The 13,082-nt window shown below is 49.6% G+C and overlaps 1 protein-coding gene across 1 annotated transcript in view; it reads left to right on the forward strand.

Annotated features, from left to right (window-relative positions):
• Positions 1-352: 352 nt before the first annotated feature.
• Positions 353-13,082, forward strand: part of LOXL3 (lysyl oxidase like 3) — a 141,017-nt gene continuing 128,287 nt past the window's right edge. The window contains exon 1 of the mRNA XM_082268903.1: positions 353-370. The gene's annotated coding sequence lies outside the window, so the exon portion shown is untranslated. The remainder of the gene's footprint in view (positions 371-13,082) is intronic.

The raw sequence follows: 13,082 nt of genomic DNA on the forward strand, positions 1-13,082 counted from the left end.
GAGAGAGAGCAGAGGAAAGAAAGTGAGAGAGGGGAGAGGAAAGAGAGAGACCGAAAAGAAAGAGAAATAAGAGAGAAGTGAGAGAGAGAAGTGAAGAAGGAGAGAAAGAAAAGAAACACAGAGAGTAGAAAAGACTGAGACAGAGGAGAGGAAGAGACAGAAGAGAGGACAGGAGGAGGGGGAGAGACAGGAGGAGGAGAGTGAGAGAGATCAGAGGAGGGGAAGAGACAGAAGAGAGGAGAGGAGAGTGAGAGAGAAGGAGAGAGACACAAAGAGAAGATCCAGCAGAGGAGAGATAAGAAGTCAGGAAGAGAAGTTGGAAGACGGAAGGAGGAGAGGAAGGAAAGAAGAGACTGCACTGATATTAAAGGTAAGACCAAGATAGATGGAGACATACTTTGTATAGATACAATTTAAGAGATGGTGGGTGTATATGGGGGGTGTATATGGGGGGTGTATATGGAGGGTGTATATGGAGGTGATATATGGGGGGGGTGATATATGGGGGGTGATATATGGAGGGTGTATATGGGGGGGTGATATATGGGGGTGTATATGGGGGGGTGATATATGGGGGTGTATATGGGGGGGTGATATATGGAGGGTGTATATGGGGGGGTGATATATGGGGGTGATATATGGGGGTGATATATGGGGGGGTGATATATGGAGGGTGTATATGGGGGGGTGATATATGGGGGTGTATATGGGGGTGATATATGGGGGGTGATATATGGGGGTGTATATGGGGGGGTGATATATGGGGGGTGATATATGGTGGGTGTATATGGGGGTGATATATGGGGGGGTGATATATGGTGGGTGTATATGGGGGGGTGATATATGGGGGTGATATATGGAGGGTGTATATGGGGGGTGATATATGGGGGGTGTATATGGGGGGTGTTATATGGAGGGTGTATATGGGGGTGATATATGGGGGGGTGATATATGGGGGTGTATATGGGGGGTGATATATGGAGGGTGTATATGGGGGGTGATATATGGGGGTGTATATGGGGGGGGTGTATATGGTGGGTGATATATGAGGTGATATATGGAGGGTGTATATGGGGGTGATATATGGGGGGTGTATATGGGGGGTGTATATGGTGGGTGTATATGGGGGTGATATATGGGGGGGTGATATATGGTGGGTGTATATGGGGGGGTGATATATGGGGGTGATATATGGAGGGTGTATATGGGGGGTGATATATGGAGGGTGTATATGGGGGGTGTATATGGGGGGTGTTATATGGAGGGTGTATATGGGGGTGATATATGGGGGGTGATATATGGGGAGGTGATATATGGGGGTGTATATGGGGGGTGATATATGGAGGGTGTATATGGGGGGTGATATATGGAGGGTGTATATGGGGGGTGATATATGGAGGGTGTATATGGGGGGTGATATATGGGGAGGTGATATATGGGGGTGTATATGGGGGGTGATATATGGAGGGTGTATATGGGGGGTGTATATGGTGGGTGATATATGAGGTGATATATGGAGGGTGTATATGGGGGTGATATATGGGGGGTGTATATGGGGGGTGTATATGGGGGGGTGATATATGGGGGTGATATATGGAGGGTGTATATGGGGGGGTGTATATGGTGGGTGATATATGAGGTGATATATGGAGGGTGTATATGGGGGTGATATATGGGGGGTGTATATGGGGGGTGTATATGGTGGGTGATATATGGGGGGTGTATATGGGGGGGTGATATATGGGGGTGATATATGGAGGGTGTATATGGGGGGTGATATATGGAGGGTGTATATGGGGGGTGTATATGGGGGGTGTTATATGGAGGGTGTATATGGGGGTGATATATGGGGGGTGATATATGGGGGGGTGATATATGGGGGTGTATATGGGGGGTGATATATGGAGGGTGTATATGGGGGGTGATATATGGAGGGTGTATATGGGGGTGATATATGGGGGGTGATATATGGAGGGTGTATATGGTGGGTGATATATGGAGGGTGTATATGGGGGGTGATATATGGAGGGTGATATATGGGGGGTGTATATGGTGGGTGTATATGGGGGTGATATATGGGGGGTGATATATGGAGGGTGTATATGGTGGGTGTATATGGGGGGTGTATATGGGGGTGATATATGGTGGGTGATATATGGAGGGTGTATATGGAGGTGATATATGGGGGTGATATATTGGGGGGTGTATATGGGGGGGTGATATATGGGGGTGTATATGGGGGGGGTGATATATGGGGGGTGTATATGGTGGGTGTATATGGGGGGTGATATATGGAGGGTGTATATGGGGGTGATATATGGGGGTGATATATGGGGGGGTGATATATGGTGGGTGTATATGGGGGGGTGATATATGGAGGGTGTATATGGGGGGTGATATATGGGGGGTGTATATGGGGGGTGTTATATGGAGGGTGTATATGGGGGTGATATATGGGGGGTGATATATGGGGGGGTGATATATGGGGGGGTGATATATGGGGGTGTATATGGGGGGTGATATATGGAGGGTGTATATGGGGGGTGATATATGGAGGGTGTATATGGGGGTGATATATGGGGGGTGATATATGGAGGGTGTATATGGTGGGTGATATATGGAGGGTGTATATGGGGGGTGATATATGGAGGGTGATATATGGGGGGTGTATATGGGGGGTGATATATGGAGGGTGTATATGGGGGTGATATATGGGGGGTGATATATGGAGGGTGTATATGGGGGGTGATATATGGGGGGGTGTATATGGTGGGTGATATATGGGGGGTGTATATGGGGGTGATATATGGGGGGTGTTATATGGAGGGTGTATATGCTGGGTGATATATGGGGGGTGTATATGGGGGGTGATATATGGTGGGTGTATATGGGGGGTGATATATGGGGGTGATATATGAGGTGATATATGGGGGTGATATATGGAGGGTGTATATGGGGGTGATATATGGGGTGTATATGGGGGGTGGTGTATATGGGGGTGATATATGGGGGGTGATATATGGGGGTGTATATGGTGGGTGGTATATGGAGGGTGATATATGGGGGGGTGTATATGGTGGGTGATATATGGGGGTGTATATGGGGGTGATATATGGGGGGTGATATATGGGGGTGATATATGGGGGTGATATATGGTGGGTGATATATGGGGTGTATATGGGGGGTGGTATATGGAGGGTGATATATGGGGGGTGGTATATGGAGGGTGTATATGGGGGTGATATATGGAGGGTGTATATGGTGGGTGATATATGGGGTGTATATGGGGGGTGGTATATGGAGGGTGATATATGGGGGGTGATATATGGGGGGTGATATATGGAGGGTGTATATGGGGGTGATATATGGAGGGTGATATATGGTGGGTGATATATGGAGGGTGTATATGGTGGGTGATATATGGAGGGTGTATATGGGGGGTGATATATGGTGGGTGATATATGGGGGGTGGTATATGGAGGGTGATATATGGGGGGTGGTATATGGAGGGTGTATATGGGGGTGATATATGGAGGGTGTATATGGTGGGTGATATATGGGGTGTATATGGGGGGTGGTATATGGAGGGTGTATATGGGGGTGATATATGGAGGGTGTATATGGTGGGTGATATATGGAGGGTGTATATGGGGGGTGATATATGGTGGGTGATATATGGGGGGTGGTATATGGAGGGTGATATATGGGGGGTGGTATATGGAGGGTGTATATGGGGGTGATATATGGAGGGTGTATATGGTGGGTGATATATGGGGTGTATATGGGGGGTGGTATATGGAGGGTGATATATGGGGGGTGGTATATGGAGGGTGTATATGGGGGTGATATATGGAGGGTGTATATGGTGGGTGATATATGGGGTGTATATGGGGGGTGGTATATGGAGGGTGATATATGGGGGGGTGTATATGGTGGGTGATATATGGGGTGTATATGGTGGGTGATATATGGGGGTGATATATGGGGGGGTGTATATGGTGGGTGTATATGGGGGGTGATATATGGGGGGTGTATATGGTGGGTGATATATGAGGTGATATATGGAGGGTGTATATGGGGGTAATATATGGGGGTGTATATGGTGGGTGATATATGGGGGTGATATATGGAGGGTGATATATGGGGGGTGTATATGGGGGGTGATATATCGGGGGTGTATATGGGGGGTGATATATGGAGGGTGTATATGGTGGGTGTATATGGGGGGTGTATATGGTGGGTGATATATGAGGTGATATATGGAGGGTGTATATGGGGGTGATATATGGGGGGTGATATATGGGGGGGGGTGTATATGGTGGGTGATATATGAGGTGATATATGGGGGGTGTATATGGTGGGTGATATATGGGGGGTGATATATGGGGGGTGTATATGGTGGGTGATATATGGGGGGTGTATATGGTGGGTGATATATGGGGGTGATATATGGGGTGTATATGGGGGGTGATATATGGGGGTGTATATGGTGGGTGGTATATGGAGGGTGATATATGGGGGGGTGTATATGGTGGGTGATATATGGGGGGTGATATATGGGGGGTGATATATGGGGGTGATATATGGTGGGTGGTATATGGAGGGTGATATATGGGGGGGTGTATATGGTGTGTGATATATGGGGTGTATATGGGGGGTGATATATGGGGGGTGATATATGGGGGTGTATATGGAGGGTGTATATGGAGGGTGATATATAGGGGGGTGTATGGGGGGTGATATATGGGGGTGTATATGGTGGGTGGTATATGGGGGGTGTATATGGAGGGTGATATATGGGGGTTATATATGGGGGGTGATATATGGAGGGTGTATATGGGGGTGATATATGGAGGGTGTATATGGGGGGTGTATATGGTGGGTGATATATGGGGGGTGTATATGGTGGGTGATATATGGGGGTTATATATGGGGGGTGATATATGGAGGGTGATATATGGGGGTGATATATGGTGGGTGATATATGGGGGGTGTATATGGTGGGTGATATATGGGGGGTGTATATAGGGGATGATATATGGGGGGTGTATGTTGGTGGGTAATATATGGGGGTGATATATGGGGGGTGTATGTTGGTGGGTGATATATGGGGGTGATATATGGGGGGTGTATATGGGGGGTGTATATGGTGGGTGTATATGGGGGGTGATATATGGGGGGTGTATATGGTGGGTGATATATGAGGTGATATATGGAGGGTGTATATGGGGGTAATATATGGGGGTGTATATGGTGGGTGATATATGGGGGTGATATATGGAGGGTGATATATGGGGGGTGTATATGGGGGGTGATATATCGGGGGTGTATATGGGGGGTGATATATGGAGGGTGTATATGGTGGGTGTATATGGGGGGTGTATATGGTGGGTGATATATGAGGTGATATATGGGGGTGATATATGAGGTGATATATGGGGGGTGTATATGGTGGGTGATATATGGGGGGTGATATATGGGGGTGATATATGGAGGGTGATATATGGGGGGTGTATATGGTGGGTGATATATGGGGGGTGTATATGGTGGGTGATATATGGGGGTGATATATGGGGGGGTGTATATGGTGGGTGATATATGGGGTGTATATGGGGGGTGATATATGGGGGTGTATATGGTGGGTGGTATATGGAGGGTGATATATGGGGGGGTGTATATGGTGGGTGATATATGGGGGGTGATATATGGGGGTGATATATGGTGGGTGGTATATGGAGGGTGATATATGGGGGGGTGTATATGGTGTGTGATATATGGGGTGTATATGGGGGGTGATATATGGGGGGTGATATATGGGGGTGTATATGGAGGGTGTATATGGAGGGTGATATATAGGGGGGTGTATGGGGGGTGATATATGGGGGGTGTATATGGTGGGTGGTATATGGGGGGTGTATATGGAGGGTGATATATGGGGGGTGTATATAGGGGATGATATATGGGGGGTGTATGTTGGTGGGTAATATATGGGGGTGATATATGGGGGGTGTATATAGGGGATGATATATGGGGGGTGTATGTTGGTGGGTGATATATGGGGGTGATATATGGGGGGTGTATATGGGGGTGATATATGGGGGGTGATATATGGGGGTGTATATGGGGGTGATATATGGAGGGTGTATATGGTGGGTGATATATGGGGGGTGTATATGGTGGGTGATATATGGGGGGTGTATATAGGGGATGATATATGGGGGGTGTATGTTGGTGGGTAATATATGGGGGTGATATATGGGGGGTGTATATAGGGGATGATATATGGGGGGTGTATGTTGGTGGGTGATATATGGGGGTGATATATGGGGGGTGTATATGGGGGTGATATATGGGGGGTGTATGTTGGTGGGTGATATATGGGGGTGATATATGGGGGGTGTATATGGGGGTGATATATGGGGGGTGTATGTTGGTGGGTGATATATGGGGGTTTATATGGAGGGTGGTACATGGGGGGTGTATATGGGGGTGATATATGGGGGGTGTATATAGGAAATGGGACCCCTCTAGTGATATAAAGATCTATATAGAGGAATCAGGACCTTCCATCCTCCTGCTGGGGACCCCTCTAGTGTTTCCAGACCCTATCGAGCATCTGTAGGGGATCCTCAAACAGAAGGTGGAGGAGGGGAAGGTCTCTAACATCCACCAGCTCTGTGATGTCATCATGGAGGAGGGGAAGAGGTCTCCAGTGACAACCTGTGAAGCTCTGGTGAACTCCATGCCCAAGAGGGTTAAGGCAGTGCTGGAAAATAATGGCGGCCACACAAAATATTAACACTTTGGGCCCAATTTGGAGATTGTCACTTAGGGGTGTACTGACTTTTGTTGCCAGCGGTTTAGACATTAATGGCTGTGTGTTGAGTTATTTTGAGGGGACAGTAAATTTACACTGTTATACAAGCTGTACACTCACTACTTTACATTGTAGCAAAGTCTCATTTCTTCAGTGTTGTCACATGGGAGGGGTGTACTTACTTTTGTGAGATACTGTATCAATGGTGAGCATGGTAGGAGGATGGTGTGGAGAAGGGGGTGCCAGATAGACTGGGGGGGCTTCAAAATGCACTTTCACCTAAGTAGATAAAAATCCTTGCACCGCACATTCTTACCGAGCAGCGGAACATCCGACAAACTATGATTCCCCCATCCGCAGATCCTCCGAGTCTGCTGACACCATGAGCGGCCACTTCAGTGCGGACACGACTGAGTCTTTGGTCTGGAGATACTTTAGCCTGCGATTGGGGGAATGAATGTGCTGGCCAATGGCAACAGAACTTTGATTGCCTGCTTGGACAATTCTGGGTATTCTTTGCGTAAATCACCCCAAAAAGCAATAAGAGAAACTTCTTTAAATGTTTGGCTTAGTTGACTGTCAGGAGTTCTATCGATCGGATTCTCAAAATCTACATCAGAAAAATTGGCTGGCTTGTCTATTATGAATGGATTTGGAACCCGGTCATTATTGTTTTCAGCACCAAATGGGAAACGCTTTACTAGAATCCTAATCCCGGCGAGTCTGGAATGCCCCATACACCCACTCTGCATAACTCATATGGGGAGGAAGGGTACACTCAGAGCCCTCCCCACCCTCTTGTACACCTGAAGCAGAAAATGGTCCATGGACTCCACCACTCCTCCACACTCTACTCTCGGGCAGCCCTGATCACTCATAGAAAGAAACCCTAAGTCACACGCCTTTTGACAAGGTTTATTCTGTTCTGCATGGGACTCCACCTCCCGACACACGGGAATCCACCTCCCCATACACAGGACCCCACCTCCCCACACACGGGACCACACCTCTCCACACATGAGACCCCCCTTCCCACACGGGACCCCACCTCCACACACACGGGGCCCCACCTCCCCACACACGGGACCCCACCTTCCCACACACGGGACTCCATCTTCCCACACACAGGACCCCACCTTCCCACACACGGGACCCCACCTTCCCACATATGGGACGATACCTCCCCACACACGGGACCCCACCTTCCCACATACGGGACTCCACCTCCCCACACACTGGACCTCACCTCCCCACACACAGGAATTCACCTCCCCACACAAAGGAACCCAACTCCCCACACACGGGACGCCACCTCCCCACACACGGGACTCCACCTTCCCACACATGGAACTCTACCTCCCAAAATATGGGACTCCACTTTCTCACACATGGGACTCCACCTCCCCACACATGGGACCCCACCTCCCCACACACGGGGCTCTACCTCCCCACATATGAGACTCCACCTCCCCACACACAAGACTCCACCTTCCCACACACGGGAGTCCACCTCCCCACACACGGGAATCCACCTTCCCACACACGGGACTCCACCTCCCCACACACGGGACTCCACCTCCCCACACGCCAGAATCCACCTCCCCACACGCCAGAATCCACCTCCCCACACGCCAGAATCCACCTCCCACACACAGCATGCTGCACATTGTTCCATTTTGCTGCTGCAGAGGGAGGGAGACAGAGGCCTCCACCATTGGAGGCTCAGCAGATGTTTGAGGTGTTGAAGAGCTGGGCTCATCCTCCGGGCTCACTTTCTCACTCTCTGCTGACTGTCGGTACCTGCATCTCCTCACTGACTGGGTCACTCTCCATGCTGGAAACGGCTCCTCTCCTCATACAGCTGAAACGTTCCTCATTCCTGTATTTCTCCTTAAATGCTCCGCTGCTTTCCTTCAGAGAGCTCACCAACTCTTTCTGCTTCCTCAAAGTTTGCTCTAAGTCCTTCAACTCAGGCCTCAGAGCCGGTCTCTTCTTACTGTACAGTTTGGCACAAAACAACTTTTTCTTTTTAAATTCAGCCTTCAAATCTGCCAATTTCTCCTCCTCTTTATCAATCCACGTTAGCTTGTCGACAATCCACCGTCCAAAAGCAGACAGGGATTCATCTCTCCTTGGGCCAGGCCCAGTGTCTTCCACAGATTGAGGCCTAGTCTCAGGCCTATCTAGGGGACCCCTGCCGGGGTCCTCCCCAGGATCCAGCATCCCTTTAGGGCAGAGAAGCAACTCTAGCCCCCGGCTTCTGGAAGCACACGAGCTAAGGAACCAACAACCTCTTAAAATTATTTGAATTATCCGTGGTCATGACCTAACAATCAAGAGGGACTCAATAAACCTTTCTTTTGATTTAAAAAAAAAAAGGAACCAACAACCTCACTGTCAAGGAGTGCCTAGTTCCCTGGTTTGTTCACCCTCTGTGCCCATTACTAGGGGTTCTCACCATTCCCGGTCTGTTCACTCGCTGTGCCCATTATGATGGGGTTCCCACCATCCCTGTGCTGGGTTCCCGGGTCTGTACACATGCTGTCCATCCTCCCCACACACGGGAATCCACCTTCCCACACACGGGACTCCACCTCCCCACACACGGGACTCCACCTCCCCACACACGGGAATCCACCTCCCCACACACGGGAATCCACCTTCCCACACACGGGAATCCACCTCCCCACACACAGGAATCCACCTCCCCACACACGGGACTCCACCTCCCCACACACGGGACTCCACCTCCCCACACACGGGAATCCACCTCCCCACACACGGGAATCCACCTCCCCACACACAGGAATCCACCTTCCCACATACGGGACTCCACCTCCCCACACACAGGAATCCACCTTCCCACACACAGGAATCCACCTCCCCACACACAGGAATCCACCTCCCCACACACAGGAATCCACCTTCCCACCTCCCCACACACAGGAATCCACCTCCCCACACACAGGAATCCATCTCCCCACACACGGAAATCCACCTCCCCACACACGGAAATCCACCTCCCCACACACGGAAATCCACCTCCCCACACACAGGAATCCACCTCCCCACACACGGTAATCCACCTCCCCACACACGGGAATCCACCTCCCCACACACGGGACTCCACCTCCCCACACACGGGACTCCACCTCCCCCCTGTGCCCATTACTAGGGGTTCCCACCATCCCAGGTCTGTTCACTCGCTGTGCCCATTATGAGGGGTTCCCACCATCCCTGTGCTGAGTTCCCGGGTCTGTACACCTGTTGTGCCCATTATGAGGGGTTCCCATCATCCCTGTGCTGAGTTCCCGGGTCTGTACACCCCCTGTGCCCATTATGAGGGGTTCCACCATCCCTGTGCTGAGTTCCCGGGTCTGTACACCCCCTGTGCCCATTATGAGGGGTTCCCTCCATCCCTGTGCTGAGTTCCGGGGTCTGTACACCCACTGTGCCCATTATGAGGGGTTAATTTTGTTTATTGGAAATTCTTACAAACAATCAACTTATATACAATAAAACCATAATAAATAACATATTTACAAAATAATTGAATATAACGATACAAAACAAGAACATAATAAATAAACCAAATTGCACACAGCATAAACCCTACGAGAGAGCCGGACTAAGAAACTTCACCATGCATGGAACCTTTAATCAAAAATTATATTTTAGGACTGATTTTCAGCTGATAACATTATTGGTTGCCACTTTTAACAGATAATTGAGGCAGCCGTTTCTTAGGCTGACTACTCTCTCCCCCTGGAGAAGCAGTGCGCTTCAATGCACCCTGCGACTCATCATCCATGGAAGATTCTGTACTCAACAAGTCCCATTCATCATCATCATCTGACAGGACCCCAAACTTATTTGTCAAAGGCAAAACCTCAGGACTGTGGGTAACTGAACACTTTTTTTTCCTTCTTTTGCCCTTCTTTCTTTTCTCCTCCAACCATTCCACATCCCCCTTGGACAAATTGGAAGTAACAGTTTCCCCACTCTCACCCTCCCCTTCACCCCCACTCTCCCTTACCTGATCTACCACCAGGCCAGCCTCTTCACCATTCTCCCCACTCCTCTGCACCCCATGGTCCCTAATAGAAGCCCTGCAATGTCTAGGGGAGGGGACTGGCACTGTACTTGATGCCCCTGCCTCAGCACCTCTTGCCGCCTCTGCAATTTTGGAAGACATAGACACAGAAAGATTGGACACATTTTTAGTAACCGATACCTTACATACAGACTGGGAAGACACTGACACACTGGGAATCGGCACAGACTGGGGCACCACAGACTGAGAAGACACTGACACACTGGGCATTGGCACAGACTGGGGCATCACAGACTGGGAAGAGACAGGCACACTGGGTATTGGTACAGTCTCGGAGGGAATCGCAGGCACGCTAGCTGCTGAGCTCTGAGCATCCTCCATGTCCAGACGGAAGAACTCTCTCATGAGCTCAGGCTGGTTGTGTACTGCCTCAGGACACTGACTATAAGAATGCCCCACCGCATCGCACAAGTTGCACCTTATAATATTGCAATCTTTTGCCAAATGCCCTAAATCCTGACACAGAGAGCATTTCATTACTGGACAGGAGGATGCAAAGTGCCCTTTATCCCCACACTTATTGCACAGCTTTGGCTGGCCTGGATAGAATATGGTCAGTCTGTCCCTCCCCAGGAAAGCTGAGGATGGCAGATGCTGGATGACATTATCCATGACTCTTAGTTTTAGCTGCACAGACCATCCCCCCGTCCATATTCCTCGATCATCCATAATTTTGTGTAAGGGGCTCAGGATGTCTCCATATCTCCTCAGCCATACAGATAAATCCCCTTGTGGAATGGACTCATTGCGCACAAGAATCGTCACCATTTTAATAAGTGGCTGACGTGACACAACTTTGGGGATGAGCCCTTTCCAGTCCGGCAGGCTCCTACACACATGTTCATATTTCTCCCAAAATATGTCCAAAGACTCCGGACGGACAAAGGACAAATCATACTCATAGGAGCCGGTCGGACTGATCAGGGCAAAGATATCTGCAGGTTTAAAGCCCATCTGCAGAATCTTATCAACCACAGCTCTCCTATATGGGGGAATACCTTCACCCTCCCATCGTAACTGTACCACATTCCTCCTTTTAAATAATGAGGAAGATAAAACATTTCCATGCTCCTTCCCTGCTTGTACCCCCCTCCCAAACCCTTCAGCAGCACCAGCATAGGTTTTCCTCCCAGAAACATCAGCAATTACAGCATTGTCTTTAGACACAGCCACACCTGATGAGAAGGAGCCTGAATCAACCCTTGCAGTCTTTGGAGCAGCAGAGACAAGACCCACCCCCTCCCCCTTCTCTGAGCACTCAGCTGCTTTCCTGGGTTCAATCACAGCCTTGTCTACTGCAGACTCCAAAAAAGTTATAGTACTACTGCTCCCAGCATCTCCTCCACCATGCTCAGGAACAGCCACTGTATTTGGTCCAGGCAAAGCCTCTGCAATGTCCGTGGTGCTCCTCTCTGCAGACTCTTCAACCAGAAGCTCACAGTTTTTTCCAATTTTCTCACCACTTGCATTTAAAAGTGGAATTTTTTCAGCAGGTGTATCAGGTTGCACTGCATGCTGCACATTGTCTATGGGTGTGGGCTGACAGCCCATAGCACTACAACCCTCAGCAAGCACATTGTCATTAAAGTTCACATCACCACCTTGCACACACACTGTACCTGCTTGCTGTGTTACCTCTGCTGTGTCATGGCTGATGGTGGGATCAAACTTCCTCCTGGTTGTTGCAGGCTTAATGGTGAATGTTCCTCTCTCCACAGGTCTCTCTTTCATAGGGCGAGGAACGGTATCCATCTCCTTATCTGAGGAATCTGCAGAAAAATTGAACTTTCTTCCATCCAGAGGGGATTCCAGCTCAGCGATGAACTCCAACATCCCAGTACCCCCCTCAACCTCCTGCTCAGATGTTCCACATTGCTGCTGCAGAGGGAGGGAGACAGAGGCCTCCGCCATTGGGGGCTCAGCAGATGTCTGAGGTGTCGAAAAGCTGGGCCCATCCTCCGGGCCCACTTTCTCACTCTCTGCTGACTCTGTCGCTACCTGCATCTCTTCACTGGCTGGGTCACTCTCCATGCTGGAAACGGCTCCTCTCCTCATACGGCTGAAACGCTCCTCATTCCTGTATTTCTCCTGAAGTGCTTCACAGCTTTCCTTCAGAGAGCTCACCAACTCTTTCTGCTTCCTCAAAGCTTG

This window comes from Pelophylax lessonae (assembly GCF_965119305.1).
Source record: "Pelophylax lessonae genome assembly, chromosome: 1".
Lineage (NCBI taxonomy): Eukaryota > Metazoa > Chordata > Amphibia > Anura > Ranidae > Pelophylax > Pelophylax lessonae.